General features: G+C 44.7%; 1 protein-coding gene across 4 annotated transcripts in view; it reads right to left on the minus strand.

The window, feature by feature from the left end:
- Positions 1–8,064, minus strand: part of ZBTB40 (zinc finger and BTB domain containing 40) — a 72,369-nt gene extending 64,305 nt beyond the window's left edge. For 3 of the 4 annotated variants that reach the window (XR_003567249.1, XR_003567248.1, XM_027841410.1), the window contains exon 1: positions 7,922–8,064. The gene's annotated coding sequence lies outside the window, so the exon portion shown is untranslated. Of the gene's footprint in view, positions 1–3,510; positions 3,643–7,921 lie in introns of those variants that run through there. The other variant, XM_027841412.1, reaches the window with a different exon arrangement.
- Between the last annotated feature and the right edge of the window lie 15,714 nt (positions 8,065–23,778).

The raw sequence follows: 23,778 nt of genomic DNA on the forward strand, positions 1-23,778 counted from the left end.
CTTTTCCTTTGTGTTAACAGGCTACTTTGTGTTTCTTGCTCCATTTGCTAGGGTGGATTATAGCTTCTGATGACATTTGCAAGATGGTTTCTGGATACAGTTTCAAGTCAAAACTTTAAATTTCTGTTCTTTCTATAGTACTCTCTTGATCTATTACTGCCTCAGCATAATTTTTCACATTGGCTTAAAAAAACAACCCCAAAACCCAGCATCCCATTTTGGACAGTTCAAAAAACCTGTTACTTCTCTGCCTACATACAATTACAGAATCATAAATTTGGAGTTAGGAAGGACCTTAGAGGTCATCTAGGGAAGACAGCTTGGTACAAGGGAAAGGCAATTGGCTTTGCTGAGGAACTGGGTTCAAATCTCTCCTCTGGTATTTACTATCTATCTGACCTTGGAGAAGTCATTTAACTACCTTGGGCCTTAGCTTCCTCATCTGTAAAATGAAAGGGTTGGGCCAGATAACTTCCAGGGTCCCCTCCAGCTCTCGATCTATGGATGGATGGATGAATGGACAGAGGAAGGTGGAGAGGGTGAGAGATGGAGGAGGAGGAGGAGGAGGAAAGAGAAGAGAGGGAGGGAGGGGAAGAGAGAGAGAAAGGAGAGAAAGTAAAAGGCAGAACCAGAATTCCAACCCAGACCCTCTGGCTCTACATCCAGCACTTTACAATAGATTACGCTACCTCTGAAAATTTTCTTTAAATTTTTAAATTCTGGGGCCAGAGACCTGTAATATCTATCCTAGATAGAGGGAACTCCCTTCAGATAAGGAAACTCCTTCTATCATTGTACGTCAGCACCTACTCTGCAGTTTATTTATAATCTTAGAGAGCTGTTTAGAGCACAGAGATATTAACTGCCTTGCCTGGGATGTTTCAGAGGTAGGACTCGAATCCAGATCATTCTGATTTTAAAGTCAGATCTCTATTCACTATGGTACTGCCTCTGCCACCATTCTCCTAGCACAATAATAGTAGCTGGCATTTACAGAGCACTTTAGGGTTTGCAAAGCACTTTATAAATATTCTCTCATTTTATCCTAACCACAATCTTGGAAGGTGTTATTACTATTCCCATTTAGCATAAGCCTAAAATAAATCATGTCCTTAGCTGCCCAGGAAGAAACAGTTTCAAGCATAAACTCCCGAGTCTGGCATTCAATGCCCTTCACAATCTTACCCACTAGGCGCACACGTACTCTTGTGGCCAAACAGAGCTGCTCTCCAGGCCTGGGTCTCCATCCATTCCCATCCCGGTGCCTTTGCTCCTACCATCCCTCATTCCCACGATGGCACATGTCATCCCCATAGATGTCTGCTGAACTTCCTCGTTTCCTTCAAAGCATGGAAGGAATTTAAACACCAGAGAGCCTCCAGAGGAGACAGACCAGGATGGCAAGGGCCTCAAGCTCAGGCGCCTTAAGGACCAGCTGAAAGGACTGGGGGTATTTGGCCTGGAAAAAAGAAAATCTCAAGAGTCAGAGGTGTTGTCTTTACATATTGGAAGGGCATCATGTTGAAGAGGGGTCAGATTTGTTCTCCTTGGGCCCAGAGGGCCAAGTAAGAGGCAGATTTAGGCTGGATCTAAGGAAGAACTGAAAAGTACTGAATTACTGAAATAAGAAAAGTGGTGCTGGGGCCTGAAAGATACAAGAACTGGCTTCAGGGTCTCCTGACCCACTGGCTGTCTGACCCGAGGAAAGGCCCTGATCCTCTCACTGCCCCATAGGCAATTCTTGAGACTATAACACAAAGTAAAAAGTGAGCCTTGAATGACTTTATTTTAGGTTTGGGTGGGCCCTTTATATTTATATCAGTGTAGTATTAGTTGGTAATTCTACAATGTTGATCTGCCTTGGTGCTGTGAGTTTCCTTACCAAGAGTCTCCCTAGGCCTGGCTGTCTCCCCCAAATACAGCTGCCCAAAGGTGGAATGAGCAGGCTGCCTGGTGATTCTCCCTTATTGGGACAGGTAAGGCTTTCAGCAGAGACTTCAGCAAACTATGCGCCAGGGTTTCAAAAAAATAATCCTGAACTTGGCAAATACCACACAAAACAAAGATTTCCATTTACAAAGCAGAACAGAAAAAGAAGATTACACACGAAACTATGAATCTCCATTATTTACAGCTTGCTTTCCCTGATAATATGTAACAAATTTAACGTTTAACTTTCAAAGCTGTCCCACTTGTCTGGGTTTCCTTCTGGTCTCTTCTGCGAATTTCCTTAAAATGCTTCCAAGACTCTCTTTTCTTTTTCCTTTTTTGCCAGGGCTTTTGAAAAGGAAATCGTTAGGGGGCAGCTAGGTGGCGCAATGGATACAGCACCCGCCCTGGAGTCAGGAGGACCTTAGACACAAAACACTCGTTAGCTGTGTGACCCTGGACAAGTCACTTAACCCTATTGCCTAGCAAAAAAAAAAAAAAAGAAAGAAAAAAGAAAAAAAGAAAAGGGAATCGTTGTCAGCATGATACTATCTGAAGTGTCTTCAAACCCGGAAATTCTGTGTAAGCCTAAGGAGACCCAAGTTCCAGAACAAGTTCTGAACCTTTATCAGTTGCATGGCTATGATCAAGGCACTAAGGCAGCATGTACAGTGCAAGAATTGGGGTCAGATGACCTCTCAAGGGTGTGACTTGGATAAGTCATTTACCCTCTCCGAACCTCAGTCTCTCATCTGTAAGACGAGGGTTAGACTGGATGCCCCTTTTCTATTTCTAAATCTATGTTCCTAAGACCTCATTTCTTCATCTGTTAAATGGGGATAATATTTTATTTCACTGAGGTCTTGTGAGGTAAGTACTTTGCAAACTTCACCTAACCATTCTATAAAGCAATCCGACCCAGAGATCCCACTGCAAGGCATAAAATCCAAGGAGGTCAAAAGTTAAAGAGGTGCTATAGACACTAAAATACTTATAGTAACACTTCGTAGCTAAGAACTGAACAGCAAAACAAGTTGTGGTGAATAAACGTAAAGGAGTATTACTGCGCTGTAACAAATGATGAATGTGAAGACGTCAGAGGAGCAAAGAAAGACACGAACTGATAAAAAGTGGCAGGAACCAGAACACAATAACAACAACATAAATTGAAGGGAAAAAATTAAAACTGAACTCTGGGTAATTATAATGATTAAGCCTGACCTCAAAGAAGAGCTATAGAACACACTTCTCTCCCTTGGCAGAGGGGAAGAACTCTGGGTGTAGAACACTGCATGGGTCTAAAATTGGGAGAGATTCCAGAGGCCCTCCAGCCAACCCCTTCATTTGACAGACAAGGAAACAGAGTCCTCTGGAGGTGACATGACTTGCCCAAAGTCATACTGGAAGTATCAGGCATAGATGTGAACCCAGGTCCTCTGCTCTCTCTCCTACATGGAGAGCGCCTGCCACGGCTGAAGCATTAATTTTACTGAATTGTTTTTGAATTTGTTTTTTATTCACTGTTATAAAGAGTGGTGGGGGAGGGATATACTGGGAAATGGGAGAGAAACAGAGACTGACCTGTGATTTCTTTGGTACTGGGAATTCCCTCTACCAATGCAGGTGAACACCTTCTCTGTAGTTTACAATTTTAAGAGTTGCCTAGAGCAGAGATGTTAGGTGTCCTGCCAAAGGTCACATAACCAGGACATGTCAGAGGTGGGTCTTGAACCTGGGTCTTTCTGGTTTTGAGGCCAGCTTTCTGCCAAATACAAACTGCCTGAAGGGGATGGAAGAACAAAAGATAGCAATAATTTTTAGAAACACTGACTCCACAAACATTAAGCACCGAGTTTGTGCAAGGCACTGTGCAAAACGTGATGAAGGCTCAGCTTCCTATCCTAATCTCAAGGTCAAAATTCTTGCCTCAGTTTCCCATAACATTGTGTCAGATTTTTCCTTCCACTTATCTTGTATCACAGCTACTGGTGACCCCACCAACCCTATGTGTAAGACTACGAGCTCTGTTTTCTTCACCATTTCCATGCATATGGTGTTGTGAACTGAAGCTGAGGGGTTAACTGGCTAAAATCATGAAAAATGCTTTGACTAGAGGGTGATATAATTAGTTTAGAAGAAAATTAAATTACCTTTGGATGAGTTTCTCTCTAAAATGGGGTGTCAATAAAATTATTTTAAAAGAATGGAGGGAAGGTTGAAAAAAAAGTCTGGCTCTACAGAACTGCACTCTTCGTCTATAGAAATAACTCCAAGTTTTATCTTTGGCCGACTGTTAATCAGCACTCCAGATCACCTACAACTGGAGCCCATATTTCGGCAGTTTTCTCTAGTAAGCAACACATAAGTATCTAATAATAATCTATTAGAATTCCAAAGCAGCTCCATATAGGTAATGTTTTTCCCCTCAGGTTTCCCTCTGACTTCACAGAGCACTTTACTCATTCGATAAACATTTATTAAGTACATACTATGTGCCAGGCACTGTACTAAGCACTAGGGACACAAAAAGAGGCAAAAGACAGTCCCTGCCCTCAAGAAGCTCACAGTCTAACAGAGGAGACAACATGCAAAACAAACACATGTTGTTGCTGTTGGGTCATTTTTTTTTCAGTCATGTCTGACTTTTCATGACCCAATTTGGGATTTACTTGGCCGAGATACTGGAGCAGTTTGCCATTTTCTTCTCCAGCTTATTTTACAGATGAAGAAACTGAGGCAAAGAGGGTAAAGTGACTTGCCCAGGAACACACAGTTAGTAACTGTTTAAAGTCAGATTTGAACTCACAAAGATGAGCCTCCCTGAGGCTCTGGAATTAGACATTGGACAAAGGCACTGGAATTAAGAGGGGTTGGGAAAGGCTTCCTGTAGAAGATGGGATTTTAGTTGGGACTTAAAGGGAGCCAGAGAGAGTAGTCAGAGCAGAGGAGGAAGAGTGTTCCAGGCATGGGGGACAGCCAGAGAGAACACCCAGAGCTGAGAGATAGAGCAGCTTGTCTGAGCAACAGCCAGGACACCAGTGTCACTGAATGGAAGAGTGAATGGCAAGGAGGAAGGTGTAAGAAGACTGGAAAGGCAGGAGGGGTTACATCTAACAATATTTACCATGTTAAAAATTAAAACATGCTAAGTACTGTTAGGAATATAGTTTTGACCTCGAGAACCCCCGAAAAGGCCTTAGGACCCCCAGGAATCATCAGACCACTCTCTGGGAGCCACCAGACTAGAATGGTGGCTAGGACCCCTTCCAGCGCTAGTTCTATGGCTCCGTGAACAATGACTTAAAAGTCCTGGAGATGCGTTCAGCCAGCTCCACCTTCACCCATCTTCCCTTCTCTTTGGAGTCATCCATTTTGTCCTTGTTCTCCTGCTGCCAGCACGCTCTCTCCCAGCTTTTCTCCCTGTGGTTCTAGACCTCTTCCTCAGCCCCTCCCTGCTTTACAAGGCAACAATTAATAAACTCAATGAATCAATGAGCCAATGAGAGAAGATTCCCTTTGAATATTCCATCCAGGTCCAAGGCCACACACATGCATTACAATAAGGGTCTTCTGTAGATGATAAATAATTATTTGGCATTTTTATGGTGTTGCTTTATGGAAATTGATAAGATGTACAAACCTGTTCAAACGCAGTATCAGTAGACAAGTAATTATTAAGTGCTGACTGTGTCAGGCATAGTACAAATCTGTAGAGTGTAAAAATGTTAAATCTCTGGTATGAACAAAAAAAGTCTAGGTACTTATGGCTACAGTTCATGCAATACCACAACCTCAGAAGAATCAACATTATAAGTAGGCCAAAGGACAAGGGAAAGCCACACAGTGATAACCTTTGGCAAATCCTTTTACCCCTCTAGCCGATTGCCACATCTGTGGAAATGAGAGGGTGGGTGACCTCCACCAACCCCTTCAGCTCTGAACTATATGGGTATGAAAGGCAATACTAAGAATGAGAAACTGGTTGGTAGACAGTCAGAGGTTTATCCTGGTAACCCCCCAAAATACTAAAAGGACCAGAATAAAGCATCCAATCATGGTGGTGAAATCCTCTCTTGAAAGGGTTATGGAAAGAAAGACACAGGAGGAAAGGCCTGGAGAGGCCATGAAGCACATGGCTGAGGGAGAAGACTCAAGAAAAAAATCATGGGAAGAATGCAAATAGGTACATAAAAACAATAATGGGACTCTTTAAAAAGTGATATTTTAATGGTACCACAAAAAATGACTCAGCTCCCTTTAAAGACAAACAGGAAAAAAAGGTTGTCATCCCTGCTTAAGACTTCGAGAGCTGGATGGGCCCTTCAGATGAGGCATGGCAGGGCTAGAAGGGACTTTAAAGAATGTGACACATTTTGAGAGCAGGGGGAAAAAAAACCACCTTTCTTAAAACCTTTCTTTGTATCCCCAGGGCTTAGCATTATGCCTGGCACATATCAGATACTTAATAAATGTTTACTGACTAACTGACCATCTCCTTCATCTTACAAAGGAGGAAACTGAGGTCCAGGCAGGCAGGAATAGCAGAAAGAGCCCTAGACATAAGGGAAGTCAGGAGTCACCATAATTTGAATTCTCACAGCTGGCGCCTCAAGATAGGTGACCCTGGGCACTTCCCTCCAAGTCTTAAGTTTCCTCATCCTTAAAACAAGAGACAATTCCAGCCCTATTACCTACCTTACAGTGGAGGGAGATGATGGATGTAAAGCTTTTTGTAAACTTTAGAGCTGTACTATGTAAGTAATAATAGCTAGCATGTTTACAGGCTTTCCTCTTTGGCAAAGAGTTTACCTAGGATCTCATTTGAAGCTCATAACCTCCCACCTCCCCAGGTAGGCTCTACATGAATTAGCCTGTGTTACAGATGAGGAAACAGAGCCCCCTCCAGGTGAGGTGATTCAGATACCTCTTCCAGTGCCAAATCTATGATGCCAGGGTAGGAAGCTAGATGGAATTTGGCCCTCCGCCCCATCCATGAGTTCCTCCTAGCAGCTCCGTTTTGAGGAGGGGTCATCCCTCATTCCCAGGCTTTGTCCACCTGGGCTGGAGTCCCATTAAAAAGTAAACTCCGTGTGACCTGCTAGTCCCACCCCAGGCACACGCTTGTTGGCTGACCCTAGGCTTCCCCAGCCCCAGCCCCAGGGGTCCACTAAGGGTCCCAACCACCAGCCTTCCAAGCGCTTCGGCGTTGACAAAGCGCTTTCCACGCCACCCCCTCCGTTATCCCGACCCCCACCGGGGTGACCTGGAGCCCCGAGAGGTCCAGGCACTGGGCTCTTTCAGCCCAGCTGGTCAGCGTCTGCGGACTCTTTCCGCTTCCCAGACCGGCCCTCCTCCCTTCCCTGCTCTCCACCACGCCGGCTCCCACCCCCCACGTCTCAGGATCTCTGCAAAGAGCCCCGGGATTGGGAGTCGAAGGGCCTGGGTGCGAATTCTGGATCGGGCACGTGTTTATCTCATCTGAACCCAAATGTCTTGTTCAGTTCGTAAAACGAAGGCGTGAGGCTGAATGCGCTCTCAGGTCCATGTTCCATTGCCTGGGATCTCCGAGAACCTCATGGGGAACTGTCTACCTCAGTTTCCTCAACTGTAAAATAAGGGTTGATATAGGACGTGCCTTCGGGGTTGTTGTGGGGATCAAATGAGATAGTACTGGTAAGGCGCTAAATAAATGCTTGTCCCTCCCCCTGTCGGGGGGGGCACAGAGAGATCAGGGCGCTGGCCCGGGTGGCACAGCGGGAGTCCGAGGCCGGGCTTCCCAAGGTGCCGTTGGGGTACTTCGGTCGGGGCATAAGAAAGGGTCGGGCCCCGGGCCTGGGGGTGGGTGTCCAGCTTGGAGGTCCAGGCCCAGGTTCGGGCCGCCCGCCGGCGAGGCCTCCCGAGGCCCAGCCCCAAGGCCCGCCTCCGCTTTGGGGCCCTAGCCCTCCCGGGTGGTCACGGCGGCCGAGCCCCAGCCCCGCATCACTATGGTTACCTGCTCGGCGCCGCCGATTCAAACTGTCTGTTCTTTATTGACAGCGGTTTGGAGGACACGCGAACACTCGGGCTCCAGGAGGTGATGGTGACGGTGGCGGCGGCGCGGGGAACAATAAAGCTTTCTCCATTCAACAGCGCCGCAGCCGCCAGAGCGACGCCATCTTGAGGCTCGCGAGGGGAGGCGAGGCAAGGAGGGGGAGGCGGGGGCCGCGCGGAGTCCGCGATTTCCACCGTCACGTGCCAGGGGCGCTCGCGGACGCGGCGAGGAACGGTGGGAGAGGGCTGGGTCGAGTGAAGGATGGCGGGGCTTTGACGCACTTTTAAAGGTCCCCAGCCCCACCCCCTAAGGGCTTCGTGCCCTGTTATAGAAAGAACCCGGCGGGGGTGGTGTTGGTGCGGGGGGGTGGACCGGGCAGGGAGGGGGTGGAGACAAATGGCTGTTTAACTTAAACGTTTTTTCCGAGCCTACGGGACACTCAGAATCGTAAAGGGTCAGCCGGAGTCTGTAAGCAATAGAACGCTCCATTGGTGGAGTGGCTCAGCCTTCTGTCTTACATGATTGGCTGAACGATTGATTTGTATCCAATCACTGCTGAGCACAGACATTCTGATCCCCGCCCTCAGGTTCCCTGGCTTTTTGGGCCAAAACAAGCAGTCAAGCGCGCGGATCTTCTAATGGGACCAAGGTGCGCATCATTGCGCACGCGCACTCTCTCTGGTGGACCCTAGGACTGCCAGCCTTCCTGCTGCGTGTCTCATCTAGTCCTGCCATCTGTCAGTCAGTCAGTCAGTCATTGACATGCGAATCCAGTTACTGTAGGGCTTGAGCTCCTGCTGTATGCATGCACGTCCCTGTCAGCCCGTCCCGTCAGTTGTCACCCATTCAGTCCCTGTGACATATGTCCTGCACGGTACTTGATGAGCTCCTGCTGTGTGCACAGCTGTTCCCGTCACCCCATTCCCAAAACCTGTCACTTGTCACCTGACTTATTCAGTACAGTATGTTAGCTACACTATTAATACACGTTGTATGTACAGCTGTCCCCGTCAGTCACCCCATTACTGCCACTTGTCATTTATTATGTGTCAGTTACACAAATCCAGCACAGTGTTATCGAACTCCTACTGCGTGCACAGCTATCCCTGCCACCCCTTTCCTATCGCCTGGCACTTGTCACTTGCTCAGTTACTGTGACATAAACATAGTACAATGTTTAGGAAAGAGGAAGGAAAGGGAATAGCATTTATATAAGTGATTACTGTGTTCCAGGCACTGTGATATGCTTTTACAAATATCTCATTTGACCTTCACAATAACTTTGGGAGGTAGATGCTATTATTATCTTTATTTTACAATTGAAGAAACTGAGGCAAACAGAGGTTAAGTGACTTGCCCAGCCTCACAGAGCTAAAAGGTGTCTGAGGCTAGTTTTGAACTCAGGTCTTCCTGACTTCAGCGCTTAGGGAGCTTCTGCTAAGTGTAATACTGTTTCCTTCACCCATTCAGTCATACCTAAATCTAGCACAGTATTTAGTGAGCTGCTGTGGACAGCAGTCTCTGTCACCACATCCCTATGAGCTGTCTCTGTCATACATTCATCAAAGCATTTCATGGCCTTCTCCAGTGTGTGACTGTCTCTCTCTCTATCCTAATACACACTTACCATTCAGTTGCAGTCACACATTCAGGACAATATTTTCTGAACTCCTCCACAACTGTCCCATTGTCACTGATCATACATTCAGCCACTGTCACAGAAAAACAGTACAGTATGGATCTAACTCCTGCTGTGTTCATGGCTGTCCCATCCTATCCAAGTGACCCGTCAGCTTGCTCAGTCACAAACAAATAAACACAGTTCATTATTTACTAAGTTTCCAGTAGGTGTGTGGTTGTATCATCCACAGTTAACAGAATTTACTGATCTCCTATTGTGTGTTTGCCCATCCTACTCTGTCCTGATCACCTTTCACCTGCTCCATAACTATTACATACCACCATTTTTCTTCCTCACAGAAATTCAGTGAAGTATTACCCTAGTTTCTAATGTACTATGGGCTGTCACACTCCATGCTAGTCACTACTCACTCAGTCACTGTCACCGCAATCTCTTACATTGGCACACAAACTCATTACAGTATTGTTTGTGCTCCTATTGTGTGGACAGTTACTTGTCTACTTGTGGAAGAGTAGGGGAGGTGGAGAGGAAAGCACTTTGGCCTCCCCTTGGTCTTCTTGTCCACTCCTTACCCAACCTCAGTCTCCACTTTGGCCAGGGGAGGGCCCTGTGAGTTTTGAAGAGTCAAGTAAATGTTGGACTTCCCATCTTCCCATCTGTGTTCTACTAGATCAGCTGATGGTAGTGTTTGTATTGGGAGTCATGGACACATTGGACATAGGTTCATGGGAGCCCAGGAAAGAAAGTACTCCATGTCTAAGGAGAACTTTCTAAGAAGAAAAGGACTTCCAGTAACCAGGAGTTGTGAGTTCCTATTTCCCCCACGTGTTCTCTAAGCTAGAGCCCACTTTCTCCTGGACTCTGTATGTACTTGTGGGAGAGTATCATAGACCATCGGAGGAGAGAAGGGGATATTTTGCACCAAATAGTCTTACTGTATCACCTTCTTAAATATCCCTTTTAAAGGTGCTGAAGGCTGGCTGACAAATCGACAATCAACTGATAAATCTTGGAAGAAAGCACACCAACGGAGTTTGAGCCAATGGCATTAGAGAATCACCTCTGACTCCTCAGAGATACCCCTAGATGGGAAAGGTAATCTTTCTTTGGGACCCAAGACTCGTCTATGAGAGCGAGAGTTGGGATAAGGACCCTTAGAACTATGTGCCCTTCATATAAAATGAAGGGGCTTGGCTAGACGGACTCCAGGGCCAGAAGGGCCCTGGATCTATGATTTTATGATCTTACAAATATGTTTGTTATAGACTTTCAAACAGTGGCTTGTATGAGACCAAGGGTCATCACTAACTTAGAGAATCAGGAAGGGCTTCTTGGGGTAACATTGAAGTTGAGCTTCGAAGAAAGAGTTTGAAATTCATTGGGTAGATGGGGAGAGGATCAACATTGAAAGCATAGGTGTGGGCGGGAGAACTCAGTGTAAAGCACACGTGTAATTCTCGAGATCATGAAAGGCACCCCTATCTAGGCTCCTGTCATATGAAGATAAAGGTGGCAGGCGAGAGTGGGCATCAAGGTAGCTGAAACTGTGTAAATGAGGATGGGTGTATGTGGCGGGGGAGGCCAACGGGACAACGGAAGTCACTGATCTGTGTCTAAATTCTAATAGTTGGTTATAGTAACTGATGTGATTTGGGTTCAAATACAAGACTAATTGGCAACTGACTTGTTAATTGTGGGAATTGAGTGAGCCACGCTGACTCCGTCTTGTGACTCAATTCTGGATCCAGCTCACTTCCTTTTTATTCAATTGTGGGTCTAGTCCAATTTCTATCTTGTGAGAAAACTTTATTCAATTATGAGAATTGTGAGAAAACTTTATTGCATTATTTGAACCTAGCCTTGCATGCTGGACCACCCATACCTGTTGCTTAGAGACCATTAACTAAGGACCTAGGTTGTGCTGACCAGAAACCCAGTCAGATCCAAAGATTTATTTATACTAGGCATTTTCTCACAATTATTCATCTCAAACAACCCAGATGTCTTATCTGAAAGCTGGCGCCGTACTGGTCAATCAGTTACTGTTATTTTGTTTCTTTGATTGAATACAGTCACTTGCGGGGGCGGGGGGGGGAGAGTGGGACACCTTTTTTTTTTTCTTTTCTCCTGATTTCAGGGAATTGCACCTGTTCCCTCTCCCCCTTCGTACTCGGAAAGCCCCTAATTTTTCCTCCAATTACAAATCAGGTGACCTAATCTTGTATCCTGGTTTACATCCTGTTAATTGTTTTCTTTTAATGCACAAAGATTTGTCTCTCCCTGTATTTGGGGTCTAGTGCCAAGCTGAAGAGGCCAGGTCCCAATTTGTCATGCAATTGGCATGCATTGTTTAAAAAATCAATATTCTTGGAACCTTGGGCCTTTGTTTCCTCAGTTGTTTCAGATTTCGCCCGTCACAGTTAGGACTTTAGTCAAATTCACTCGATGACTCTGTTCTCCGTTTCTTCATCTGTAAAAAGGGAAAGAATAATATCAATCCTAAAGCTGTGAGGATCGAGCTAGAAAATGAACACGGATTGTTTTGTAAATTTTAAAGCGCTCCATATATACCAGCTATTTTGTAAGCAAGGGTAGTGATATTTCCCGCTGACCTCACGTAACGCTTTGTTCCTCTTTTTGGGCTTTGGACATTTGTGTAGGATCATATGGCTAATGCTAGAAGGGATTCCAGCAGCGAGCAAGTCCAATTGCCTCATTTTACAGATGAAGAAATTGAGGCCCATGGGAGTTAAGCAACTCATCCAAAGGTACAGGTCATCAGTGTCAGATTGACACAGTATTTGAACCCAGGTCTTCCAACTCCAGATCTCTTTCCACTGTGCTATACTGCCTCCATATGATACTGTGTATCTCAGCCACCTGTGTGTGTTATCTTATTCTCTGTTAAAATGTAAACTCAGTGAGATGTCTGGTGTCTTATCTAAACCCCCAGAGCACATTATTCTGTACCCAGTGGGCATCTAATAAATGTTTGTTGAACTTGAATATGATAGTATAAGTGGGACAGTGAAAGTGGCTGAATGGGTGATTTCTGTTTATACCATAGAAGCTCCAAAAATGCAGAATTCAAATTGTGGACTGGACAGAGCGCCTGTGTGTCACAAGCAAGTGGAAATGATTGGGATGGCTATGCACTGAGTAGGTTCTTGGCAAATATACTGATGGAAGTTGGGTAACACTGTGAGCCTGGCAGTACCCTGAAAATGACTGGGGGTGAGGAAGGTTGACCTGGCACAGTCATGCACCCAGCAGTCACTGGATAAATACTGAATCTGTGTGGCAATGGAAAGTAGCAGTGTGGACAGTGACAGCTGAGCCTGCACACAGTAGGAACTCCATCAATCCTGACCACCATTTTCTGGGAGGGTAAAAATGATTGTTTGGGACAGATCACAGAAGCACGGAATCCCTGAGCTGAAAGCGGCCTCAGTAGTGATCTAGTCCCAACTTCTACTTGAGCGTGAGTTTGCCCAGCAGCGGCCCCAAGAAGCTGCCCCACAACCTCCACTGGAAGCTCCCCCTCCCAGCTCTGGATAACCTGCCCCTATGCCTTTAGCTAAGTCACACATTAAAAAGTCAAATAGCCAAGGACCAAGCGGAGAGCCAAAGTTAGCATCCAGCCAGTAATGTTCATTCCTTGAGTATGGCCATTCAACCTGTTCTGAATCTACCTAATTTCTCTGTGGTCTAGGCTTGATATTTCTATCTTATCCATAAGAACAGCATGAAAACTTCTTGTTGAATGCTTTGCTAACATATCCACAACATTTCCTTGACAATAATAATTACTACCATTAATCTAGTGCATTGAAATTTCTTGAGCATATTACTCACATTACCTCCTTAGAGCCTCAGAGGAGGGGGGAAAAACAACCCTGTACTATGAGTATTATTATTTCCATTTTACAAATAAGGAAACTGAGGCTTTGGTAGATGAAGTGACTTTCCCAGCATCACACAGCCAGTAAGGGTTAGAGATTGGATTTGAGCCCAGATTTTCTCAATTTCAAGCCTAGTACCCTATCCACTATCCTACACTGTCTTGTGATCTACCAGTCTAGAAACCTTGTCAAAAGAGGAAATTGGGTTAATGTGACATGACTTAAGCTGTACTAGCTTTGGGTGATCATTGCTTCCTTGTCTAGACTTTCACTACTTGGATACAAGTAGCATAGAGAATAGAGTACTTGGCCTGGAATCAGGAAAACCTGAATTCAAATCCTGGCTCAAATGTTAACTGTGTGACTGAGCAAATCACTTAACTGCTGTCTACCTCAGTTTCCTCAACTGCAAGATGGGGATAATAATAGTACCTGCCTCCAAGATTGTTTTGAGGATCAAATAAGATAAAACATGTAAACCGTTTTAGCAAGTCCTAAATAATATAAATTCTGGTTATTATTCTTATTACTACCACTGTGATTGTTTCAATAGATGTTTGCTCTCCCCTCCTATGATGGGGATCACAACCTCTCCCTGCTTTCTGTCCCTGATTAACTCTCTCCCAAGCCTACACTGAGTATGGGACTGTCTTTCTTTTTGCTTGTATTCATATCCCCAACACTTAGCACAGTGCCTGGCACACAGTGTTTAATAAATGTTGGTTGCCTTCTTACCATTAGTATTCTTCCTGCGATGCTTTGTGATTGCAAATGTACAACAGTCTCTGGAAGGAAGGGCCCCTCCATAGATGGCCATGGGGGGGTCTGTTGATTTAGAAAGTCAATAGAATGGCATGTGGAGCCTGGGAAAATTTATATTATAATTACATATTAAATTGTGTCGTGTTTACATATATATAGGTATGTAACATAATATATATGATATATATAATATATACATTGTAACACAGTTATATGTGTATGTCAATGTGTGGGCACATACACATATATACATATACACACATAAATAATACATTCACATATACATATGTATATATTCATGTGTATTTGTGTATGTGTGTAGAAATTGCATAATGAATAGAGTGATAGGCCTAAAGCCAGGAAAACTCATCTTCCTGAGTTCAAAGCCAGCCTCAGATGTTTACTAGTTGTATGACCCTGGGCAAGTCCCTTAACTCTGTTTGCCTCAGTTTTCTCATCCATAAAATGATCTGGAAAAGGAAATGGCAAACCATTTCAGTACGTTTGCCAAGAAAACCCCAAATGGGGTCGTGAAGAGTCTGACATGACTGAAATGACTGAACGACAACATACATTATGTGTGATATGATACAGGGATGATATATAACACACAATATGGACATATGTGTATATACACATTCATGTGTGCATATTATATACATATACGCATGTGCACATGCATGCAGGCATGCATACATTTACTCCTTTTTCAGGACCTATATAAGTATTGATTTGATTATGTTTTCAGAAATGGAAAGGGAGATGGAGGGTGGGAGCCTGTGATACATGCCCTTTGGCAGGATAGTACGTGAGGTGAAGGAAGCATGGTAGTCAATGCCATGTGAGGTACTCACAAATTAGGACCTGTGGGAGTTCCTGAGCTGAAAGCGTTAAGTTCTCCAGGGTCTTTGGGAGGGGATACAATAGAAGGAAAGAAGCATTAAGTGCCAACTATGTGCTAAGCTCTTTATAATTATACCCTGGAAGGCAGATGCTAATATGATCCCCAACTTACAGAAGAGGAAACTGAGGCAGACAGAATTTAAGCATCTTGCTCAGGGTCACACAGCTAGGAAGTGTTTGAGGCTGGATTTGAACTCAGGTGCTTTAACCACTGCACCACCTAGCTGCCTCAGAGGTAGGGCAGCTGGTGATGAGATGACTAGAATGATCTTTTAGGTTGACTCCTTTGTCTTAAAGAGCAGGAAGCTGAGGCCCAGAAAGCAGAAGGGCCTTGTCCAGGTTGGCGGTAGAGCCCAACTCGACCCCAACCCTCCTGATTCCTGCTCCAGCCAAGCCTGAAGCCCAGGTCTTCTGGCTTTGAGTTTAGTACCCCTCCCAGTGCAGGCACTGTGTGTTCTCAGCCACTTCTGGTCCCTAGAGCCCCTCTACATATACTTGGGAAGCAGTTGGCTTTCCCACATCCTGAGCAGCCTCCCCACTCCACTTCAGCTCATGGCTGCATGTCAGAATACTTACTGGGGTAATCTGCTGCAGCCTTCTCCCACTGGGAACCTAGTCTACATCGTTTCACACTGTGGGCCCAGGGTTCTTTAGCCTGATTCTGCCTGCTTTGTGTACTTACAGAAGCCATTCTTCAGCTCAGCATGAATAGAGAGCAATTGCTTCAATTTCCTGCTGTCATCCACACTCTTCACTAGGGAGTAGAAGGTAATAATAGGTAGGAATAGACTGCAGGAGAGGGAGAGATGTAGCCAGTCAGAGAATGTCAGAACTCAGAGGGTTCTGCTCTAACAGTTTATGTTCTAAGGGCCCTCCCAGAAGCTCTAACATTCTGGGTTCTAAGGGCCCTTCCAGATCTGACCTCCTGTGTTCTAAGGGCCCTCCCAGCTCTGACATTCTGTGTTCTAAGGGCCCCCCAGCTCTGACATTCTGTGTTCTAAGGCCCCTCTCAGCTCTCACATCTTGTATTCTAAGGGCCCTCCCACCTCTGAGATTTTTGTGTTCCTTTTAGGTCTGACATCCTATATTCTCAGGCCCCTTTAACTTTTTATAATCTTTAGTTCTAAAGAAATTAAAAAAAAAAGCCTTTCTAGTTCTAAATCTATTAGTGGAAACTATTATTATTATCTTTTTTTCTCTGTCTCTGTCTCTGTCTCCTCCGGAACCTGCTTCCTGCTAAACTCTAAATCCTCTGTTCCCATAGTATTTAGTTAGGCAGTATGCTATTCCTCCTGTGCTATTTTCCCAGGAAAATCTGGTTCTCCCCTGGAGTGGTTTTCTGTTTTCCCCTTTGTGTTTCCTTGCTGTCTTCTCTCCCCACCTCCCCAACAAAGATCATTTGCAGGATCTCTATCAGCTTAGCTGCTTTCTGTAAATAGCACCTTCTGCAGGGACTGCTGACTGGTCAAATGTGCCTGTAATTCCCTGTGTCACTGGTGTCATTTGTAGGGAGCCAAAGTCGGGTTTGCCATGTGCACGCCATATGCCACATATTTATCAGAGCTGGCGTCTGGGCCTTGGCGTCCCATTCCCTGATATTCTAATTATGAGACCAGCTCGGTACTTTTCTGTAGGCCAAGGGAATTGGGGCTGCTATTGCTTTCTTCAGAGCCTGCTTGGCAGAGGCCAGGAAATCTCAGTGGTGGAGGCTGTAGGAATTTGCTAAATGAGGCAGAAAGGTCAGTAAGCTTCTCATCCATTTCAGGTGCAAAAAGATTGGGATGAGCGCAGCTGCCAGCCTGAGACTTTAGAGTTTGACACTCTCTGATAGCCATGCTTGCCTTCTTTTAGAAATCAGAGACTTTAGAGCCAGGCAGGGTCTTAGAGGTCATCTGCTCCAATGCCTTCATTTTACAAAGGAGGATCCCAAAGCCCAGAGGATGAAGTCATTTGCCCAAGGTCACACAAGAGGTTTCATGGCAGCCCTGGAACAAGAACCCAGGTCTCCTGGCTCCTAATTTAGCCAGCCTTCCACTAGAGCATGATAAAAACTTGTACCACAATAGGTTTCCCCCAATGACGCTTCACTGTGGTGTGAAGGTGACCCTGGCTTTCTTAATGGTCAGACTATGGCAGGTTTTTACCAAGTTACAAAAGTCTTTGAGCACAAGCTCAGACTCATGTCTATTGCATATAGCTGAGGTCAAAGAGGTTTATTATCCAACTGGTCCAGGGGATGATGAATTTTTTGAACCACAATGACTCAAGGAGTTTATTTATCAAAGGAAGGAAGGAAAAAGAGGAAGGGAGGAAGGAAAAAAGAGGGAGGGAGAAGGAAGGAAGGAAGAAAAAAAGGAAGAGAGGAAGGAAAAAAGAGGAAGGGAGGAAAGAAGGAGAGAAAGAAAAGAGGGAGGAAGTAAGGAAAAAGGAGGAAAGGAGGAAGGAAAAAGGAGGAAGGGAGGAAGGAAGGAAAGAGAAAAGAAAGAAAGGAAGAAAAGAGGGAGGGAGGAAGGAAAAAAGGAGGAAGGGAGGAAGGAAAAAAGAGGGGGGGAGAAAGGAAGGAGGGAGGGAGGGAAGGAAGGAGAAGGAAGGAAGGAAGGAAGAAAAGAAAGAAAAGAAAGGAAGGAACAAAGGAGAGAGGAGGAAAGGAAGGAGAGAAGAAGGAAGGAAATAAGCACTTATCTACTATGTGTCAGGCATCGTGCTAAGCATTTTACAAATATTATCTTATTTTTTCCTCCCAACAACCCTGGGAGGTAGGTGCTATTATTATCCCCATTTTACAGTTGAGGTAACTAGGGGCAGCTAGGTGGCACAGTGGATAGAGCACCGGCCCCGGAGTCAGGAGGACTTGAGTTCAAATCTGGCTTCAGACACATAACACTTACTCACTGTGTGACCCTGGGCAGGTCACTTAGCCCCGTTGCCTAACAAAAAAAAAAACCAGACAAACATACAGTTGAGGTAACTGAGGCAGGCATAGGTTAAATGACCTGCACAGGCTCACATACCTAGGAAGTAGCTGAGGACGGATATGAACTTCTGTCTTCCAGACTCTAGGCCTAGCACTCTATCCACATCACCACCTAACCACAGAGTGGTCTAGGGTGTTCACACCAATGAAATCACATATCCTTGAAGCCAAAGTAGAAGAAGAAGGTTTGTTTGTTTGTTTTTTTTCACATTTAGGCTCAGTAAATCTCTGAGGTAGAAAGGAATTTAGAGGCAATTTAATCCCACCTGCTCCTGAATGTAAGAATTGCCTCTGTTGATTACCTCCAGTTTATTGTGCATGTGTCTGTATGTGGCCATCTCTGATTTAAAAAAAAGTTCTATCTGTCGAGTTGAAACCTGCCTCCCTATGACTTCCCCACGTTGCTCTTAGCTATATCCTGTGGGGTCAGGTAGGATGCTTCCAGGACGACTGGTTATTTCTCTGCCGTGGGTCGTCCTTCCATCAATAGATATTATAGCTTTGCTGTGCCTTAGGAGATTGTCTTTGGAGTTGCTCTGGCTGAAAGATTCATCACCCTGTGGTCAACCTGATAATGAACTACTTGGAACTTAGCAAGGCTGGTCCTCAGATAACAAACATACTATCCATCATGAGGCAGACTTCAACTCAACAGATAGACCCTTCTAAAAATCAGAGCTGTCCAACAATGGAGAAGGTTGCCTTGCAAGGTAAGGAGCTCCTCACCACCAGAGATGTTGGAGCAGAGGGACTTCAGGCATTCACTCAAAGATAGGACCATTGAGGCATCAGAAAAGTTTTGTGGAGGTCCTTGTGAAGGCCTTTCAGATATTTGAAAACAATTATCTTATACATGTATTCATAGGCTCATACGTTTGTAGTTGGAAGGGACCTTGGAGGTCATCTCGTTCAACGCTCTCATCTTTAAGAGGTTTAGAGAGGTTCAGTAGTTTGCCCAAGGTCAGACAGAGAGTAAGGGGACATACTCTGTGATCCAGTGACTCTGTGTCCTGGCTGCTTCTTGAACTCTCCATCTCCTGACTCTGGGCATTTTCCCTGGCTGTCCTCATGCCTGCAATGCTCTCTGTCTTTGCCTCTGCCTCCTGGCTTCCTCCTAGGCTCAGATAAAATCCTACTTCTATAGGAAGCCTTTCTCAATCCCCCTTCATTCTATTGCCTTTCCCCTATTGATCATCTCCAATTTCTCCTGTCTATATCTTGTTCAGACATCGCTGTTTACATATTGTCTCCCCCATTCTACTGAGCTCCTTGAGGGCAGGGACTGTCTTTGTAGCCTTAGCACTTAGCATAGTGCCTGGCACATAATAGGTGCTTAATAAATGTTTGTTGACTGATTGACAGGTCCTCTGACTCCCAGTTCCAGCATTGTCTGCATACACTGTACCATCTGATAATTATCAAGCATCCACTCTGTACAAGAGATACACAGATGTGGGACAAGATCCGGTTGAGGTCCTCTAGGAAATCCCCATCTCATAGTGGGCTAAAATGCATATACAAGAAATTAAACTATAAGGCAACACCCAATCTTAGGCCGTGTGAATGAAGCCATCATGTCCACAGTAAAGGGAATGATTGTCCCTCCATTTCTTAGCCCTTGTCTGATGACATTCAGTCTTGTCAAGGTCAGTATTCTAGGTCCTGACATCACGTCTCAACCAGAAAGAAAAGAAAAGAACTCAGAGGGTATTTGCAAGGATAAAGTCTGAGTCACTGACTTTGGAGAACATAATTACCATTGCCCAGCGTTTTTGTGTACTATGCACCCAAGATCTTGGTCAATATACAGCATGCTCCAATACACACACACACACACACACACACACACATACATACATACACATATATGTGTATGTGTATACACACACACACTCAAGATCTAGGGCAATATACAGCATGGCCCAATGCACATCTATACACCCAAGATCTTGGGCAATATTGCACCACAATATTGGGCAATATTGGACCACAGTGTGGTCCAATGCATAAGCCCTTCCCCAGGGATATACACAACACAGGAAAATACAAATAGAAATATATAGAGCCACCCAAGCAAAACCATAATTCTCAGAGCCATAAGGCTCTGCCATTAGGACGACACTATGCTTTAGAGGCAGCTAGGTGGTGCAGTCAATAGAACGTTGAGCCCGGAGTCAGGAAGATCTGAGTTCAAATATGACCTAGCTATATGACCTAGCTATGTGACCTAGGTGAGTCTTTTAACCTCAGTTTCCTCAGCCGTAAAATGAGGATAATAACAGCATCTACCTTGCAGAGTTATTGTGATGATCAAATGATATAATATTTGTAAAATGCACAATGCTTGGCACATAGTAGGTGATATATAAATGCTTCTTCCCTTCTCTTTTCTTGTCTTCTCCTATCAACACACTCAGCTCCATCAAAATAGTTTTGAAGGGTCTGTTTATGAATAAGCAGCCCAGAGGCCAGACTCTTTTATACTGCTTGTAGTAAGGTAGCCTTAGAATGGGAGAGAGGCTGATGGCCTCATTAGGCTTCTTGACCCAGCTGCTACCTTCCCTCTTTGTACAAAACCCAACTAGTCTGTTCCCCGAATTGTGTTAACAAGTATTATGTTCAGTTCTGGAAACCACATTTTAGGAAGGACATTGACAAACTGGAAAACAGCCAGAGGAGGGTGAATAGCGTGATGAGAGAACTGGGAATTCTGCCATACAAGAATCAGTTGAAAGAACCAGGGATGTTTAACCTAGAAATGCGGGAGCGAATATTTGAAGGCTGTCGTGTGAAAGAGATAAGACCGTTTCCACTTGGCCCCAAAGGATAGAAACGAACCAATGAGCAGACATTGCAGGTAGGAATATTTCAGTTCCATAGATGGAAAAACTTGCTGATTTTGTTGTTATTCTTTAGCCATTTCAGTGTTTCTGACCCCATCTGGGCTTTTCTTGGCAGAGTGGATTTGCCATTTCCTTCTCCAGGGCATTATACAGATGAGGAAACTGAGGCAAACAAGGTTAAGTGACTTGCCCAGGATCACACAGCTAGTAAGAGACTGAGGCCAGATTTGAACTCACAAAAATGAGTCTTCCAGACTCCAGGCCTGGCACTCTACCCACTAGCTATCCACCTAGCTTCCCTTCTACCAAAAGTCGGATGGGCCGCATAGAGAATGTCATGGACTTCCTACCACTTGTCCAGGATTGGAGAGAGGATTTCTGCTTGGGTCAATATTGGACTAGCTGTCTTCTGAGGTTCCTTCCAAACCTAACTGTGACTCTAGGACCTGTAACAGGCCACTTCCTTAAACATGGGAACCTGCTACCAAATCTCTGAACCACCAAAGACCCCACACCAACTCAGAGACTCCTGATCTTCCCCTGAGCCTAGTGCGTTCTCCATGTATAGCCTGTCTTCTGTGTAGGCTTCATCCAGGAATGATGCTGAGTGTGAACTCAGTATCAGTGAGCCAGAAGTCTGTTACCAAGTGTTTACCGGTCTGTGCACTCAACCTACCCCCTTCCTCTGATACCTCCATCCTGAGTTCCCTGATGGTTGGATAAAAAAGACGTAGAACCATTGCTCCCATATTTTCCTATTCAAATTGTCTATGACTTGTTTGTATATATTTCTTTTTTTTTTGCTGTTGTTTTCTTCCCCATTAGATTGTGAGCTCCTTGAGGGCAGGGACTGTCTTGCTTCCTTTTGTATCTCAAAGACTTGGCACAGTGCCTGGCACATATTAGATGCTTATTAAGTATTTATTGACTGACTGAATGATTGACGGTACCCTCAGTCATGACAGTACCCAAGCATGTCAGAACTCTGGTGATTTAGTTCATCTCTGGCAGAAGTTCCCAAACTTATTTGGCCTACTGCCCCCTTTTCAAAAAATAAATTACTCAGTGCCTCCCTGGAAATTTACTTTCTTTAACCCTTTACCAATTTTTAAAAATTTGCATCATTTCAAAAAAATATAAAATATATATTTTAAATGATACATCTTAAATTTAATAATTTATTATACATTTGTGTTTTTTTCTGCATTTAAATCTTGGCGATGCAATATTGTGTCATGAACCTATATAGTATTATTTTGTAAACAAGTTCTTACATGCACATTTCCTGCCAATTCATGCTGGACTTCCTGACAATGTGCTACACATCTGCCTGCCAACACTTGTTTGTTAAGACCTGTTGGCAGACTTGACCACTGATTGGTTATAACTTTCATTTTGTGTGTTTATTTGGAAAATAACGTAATCACTATGATTTTAATTCTGTTACACAGCAGATGAAATATGTACAAATGATTTTTCAAAAATTTCCCTATTATTTTTATTCAATGCCCCCCAATTGCACCTGAGGATACTACCACCCTCACCCCACCCCTGATTGTTCCAGCACCTGCCAGGGGGTGGTATCACCCACTTTGGGAACCTATGGATATACATAGAAAGCAAACAGACAATTCCTCATGTTGTCCTAATCCCTGTTATTCAGAGCTGCCTTATGTTGAGACAAAACCCTTTCCCTTGCTACCCACCCCTGAAATCTCATTCCTATCCAGTAACCCTCTGAACTAATGTGTATTAGATTGAATCTATATCATCTGGTCCCAGTGTCATCTACTGATCACATCAGGTCATAGGATCCTAGTGGTAGAGCCAGAAGGAGCACAAGTCCAACCCCCTTATTTTACAGGGGAGGAAACTGAGGCCCAGAGAAGGGAAGCAATTTGCTAAGCATCACACAGCTGGTACTTATCTGAGGTGGGATTCACCCTATATTAACCTTAACCCCAAGTCTCATGCTCTATCCACTATACCACACTGCTCCCTCCTTTCTCAAGGAGTTCACATCTTCTCTTCTACCTCATCATTTGCTCTCCCCCTCGCACCCTGGCCTCCCTGGTCATTAACTTCGACTCTCCCTATATCTTCATTCCACCATCCACAAGGATAACCATAGCTTCAATCTCACCATCCTCTATAACTGCACCACCTTCATGATCCTGAGCTGAGTGCCCCTTCCCTGATTATATTTTCCCGGTTCTCCAGCCCTCCTTTTGCCTCACCCCTCCTTAACTAATTTTTTTCCTTTTCATCATGACTTCCAATCCTTCCTTCCTTCCCTGTTCTCCTAATCCACCTCCCTTGCTTTGGCCTCTCTTCTAAATCTTTGCTCCTGTCCCCAAGGATAAGGTGGCCTTTCACCTGGTCTTTGCCTGTGGGGCCCTTGATCCCTCTTCCCTCCTCTCCCCTCCCCTCCTGTCTCCTCTGGTAGCTCAGCCCTTTGATCATTTCCTCTCTCTCATCTTCAGGTTTTTTCATTTTTACTGACACCTTCCCCGCTGTCTCCAAGCATGTCCAGTTCTCCCCATGCTTTGAAACGTACACACACGTACACACACACATGCACACACACCCTTCACTTGTCCCTACCATCCCCTGAAGCCATTGTCCTATATTTTTCCTGCCTTTCACTGCCAAGCTTCTAGGGAAAAAAAAATTGTCTCTCCTCACTGCCCTCATTTCCTCACTACTCACTCGATTTTCAACTCTTTACAGCCTCCTTACAGTGACTCTATCCCTCTAATGAAATTGTTCTTGTCCTTGACCTTTCCACTGCT

This window comes from Vombatus ursinus, unplaced genomic scaffold, assembly GCF_900497805.2.
Source record: "Vombatus ursinus unplaced genomic scaffold, bare-nosed wombat genome assembly UNPS02014859.1, whole genome shotgun sequence".
NCBI lineage: Eukaryota > Metazoa > Chordata > Mammalia > Diprotodontia > Vombatidae > Vombatus > Vombatus ursinus.